The sequence below is a fragment of the Penaeus vannamei genome, chromosome 11 (genome assembly GCF_042767895.1).
Source record: "Penaeus vannamei isolate JL-2024 chromosome 11, ASM4276789v1, whole genome shotgun sequence".
NCBI lineage: Eukaryota > Metazoa > Arthropoda > Malacostraca > Decapoda > Penaeidae > Penaeus > Penaeus vannamei.
Genome location: NC_091559.1, coordinates 9,781,957 through 9,785,152, shown reverse-complemented (window position 1 = coordinate 9,785,152; position 3,196 = coordinate 9,781,957). Strand labels below are relative to the sequence as shown.

Sequence of the window (3,196 nt, the reverse complement as noted above, 5' to 3'; positions counted from 1 at the left end):
GAGAGACGGGCCTAATAGTCTATTCGGATACATATGTGGGATGCAATGTAAATATTAAGGAAGAATGAAATGGAAAGAATGAATTATTAAATTTAATATGTAGATGGCCTTTTGACTCAATAAGCACATTTTCCAGGCCATTTATAAACTCATATATATATATATATATATATATATATATATATATATATATATATATATATATATATATATATATATACATTTATATATACTCACACACACAGACACATACACATACACACACATATAAATGATATACATATATAATTATGTATACATATATTTGTTTAAATTAGATGTTTAAATTATCCTGTACGATAAGAAAAACAGTAATGTGATAGACTTTATTTATAAGTAGAATCTTCGAAGAGGAAATTATTTCCACGTTTATCCCTCGTTTCCTTTGTATCTGTTTCTCTTCATCTCTAGCAGAACCAACTTTTCTCTCCTTTATTCTTTTTTTGCGAAAGAATAATATCGTATCTTTAATTCCGACACTACAATATGCAGTGATCTGAAGCAGTATATTTGATTTTTCCCAAACATTTGTTATATTCTTTTGATATTTCCTCTTTCGTAGAGACGTGCATATCAAATTAGTGGCCCTGATGTCCTTTGTTTTGATTAAAAGCAAAGAAATGAAAAAAAAAAATGTGTTGGACCACGGCAGGATTCGAACCTGCGAAGTTTGGACTCGAATTCCGTCCGACGCCTTATCCACTAGGCTACGCGGTCATGGAGAAGGTTAGGTCGCATCTCGTTTATATGTTCACCGATTCGGATATGTTGCTTCTTGGCTTAGCTGACACTGTATATATATATACATAATACATGATACATAAGTCGAATACATAAGTGTGATCCACAATGAAAGCAGTGAAAGGGTAGGTGTGAGTAGGTGTGCGTGTATGTGTTCTTCAGGTGTGCGTGTATGCGTGAGTGTGAGTACGTGTATATGTGAGTGTGTGCGTGTGAATGTGAGTTTATGTGTGAGTGTACGTGCGCAAACGAGGATAACTATATGAGGGCTTGCGCGTGTGCACGTGAGCAAACACGAACGGAGTTACTTTTACACTTTTGTGTGGCCATGTGGATATTCATAAAACTGCGTTGCACATTAAAATTATATATATATATATATATATATATATATATATATATATATATATATATATATATATATATATATATATATACATACACACACACACACACACACACACACACACACACACACACACATATATATATATATATATATATATATATATATATATATATATATATATATATATATATATATACATATATATATATATATAAATATATATATATATATATATATATATATATATATATATATATATATATATATATATATACTTTCAATCACTTCATGTATGGCAAGTATTGCACACATTATTTGGGCCATATCTCATACTCTTCTTCATTACAGATTCTTTCTTTTTACTGCACTTTTATTTACAGATAATAAACTAGAAAAAAATATGGCAATAACCGGGCCTTATAAGGCAGTTCCTGTTTTTTTTTTTTTTTTTTTTTTTTTTTGATATAATTGTTTGCGCAAGTGTGTCGTCTGCGTCTGGTTCATCAAGTTTCATGCGGTTCTGTTGTCTCGCCTCGTAGGTTTTAATGAGTCTGCGGATACAGGTGTTAATTCGTGCATTTTCACTTGCAGAACCGATCGCGAAAGAAGGATTGATATCGCGTGGATGGATTTTTCTCTCAATAAGTACATTTTTCAGACCGTTTAAAAACTTACGTTAAACTTACGAACTTTCTCTTTTCCATTATCAAAATACTTCAGCTCTATTTAGATTTATATATATATATATATATACATATATATATATATATATATATATACATATATATATATATATATATATATATATATATATATATATATATATTCACATATAGATATAGACGTGTAGACACACAAACAAACAAACACACATAGATATATTCTCGCGTGCGCGATTTAGAATATATATTCTAATAAAAATATGATGTCCTTTGTTCTGATTAAAGCCCACGGCATGTAAAAGAAAAATATCCGAGAATTGACCGCTGCAGGACTCGAACCTGCGAACTTTGGATCCGAAATCTAACGCCTTTTCCACTCGGCCACGCGGTCTGTGTGTAAATTGTATCTTTTTTATATATACACCAATGAGGATATGCTTTTGTGTGGATTAACTGCTACTATATATGTGTGTGTGTGTGTGTGTGTGTGTGTGGGTATGTGTGTGTGTGTGTGTCTGTGTAAATAAGTACATATACACACATACATAGATGGATAGGTAGATACATATATAGAGAAATTAAGTCTGGGAGAGAAAGAGAGAGATAGAGGTAGACAGGCAGAGAGAAAAAAAGAGAGAGAGAGAGAGAGAGAGGGAGATAAATGGAGAGAGAGAGAAAAAAAAACTTCCTTAATAGTCTATTCGAATTTGGGATGCAATGAAAATATTAAGGAAGGAAGTGAAAGTAAAAAAAAAAAAAAAAAAAAAAAAAATTGTCGCGATAAGCTCAGTTATAGACCTCAGCTTTGAGAAGTGAAGCTGTTTACACTCTACGGGCTCCTCCGCCTCGTTTCACTGGTTTTGTTTGTGACCAATTGTTTATCTTCAGTATGGTAGCGTTGTAGTTCGATATAGGTCAAGGGAAATTGGCCCAAAAGGGAGCTTGATAACTGAAGTGATAAAAAAAGATAAAAGATAGAAAAAAACCTGGATGTAGAAAACATGAGGAAATTAACTTCGACTTCTTTCTGGTGTGTTTTTACTGCATAATACCATCAGCATAAATATACAGCGGTATTAAACTAGTCATGTACGTGCATGTGTATACATATGTAGATAAGTGAGTGCAAAATTAACGAAGAAGGGAAGAACAAGAAAACACACGAATATTCATGCGTTTTCATGTTCTTCCCTACGTTGTTCACCCCCCCCCCCTCTCTCACCCTTCCCCGCCTTTCTCCTAGTCACCAGAAGTCTTCTCCTTCCCGTTCTCATCCCCTTCCGTCCCCTTTCCCCTGAACCAACCTTACCTGATACGAAGTCAATCCAAAATCCTATCATAAAAGTTATGTAAATAAGTATTATAATTATCTAATAAGTGATGACAGTATCTGTCTGTCTATTTA

General features: G+C 32.7%; 1 non-coding gene across 1 annotated transcript; it reads right to left on the bottom strand.

Moving 5' to 3' along the window:
• Window positions 1-2,109: 2,109 nt before the first annotated feature.
• Window positions 2,110-2,182, bottom strand: TRNAR-UCG (transfer RNA arginine (anticodon UCG)). Its single transcript has one exon. It is a non-coding gene; the product is annotated as a tRNA-Arg (tRNA).
• Window positions 2,183-3,196: the final 1,014 nt, after the last annotated feature.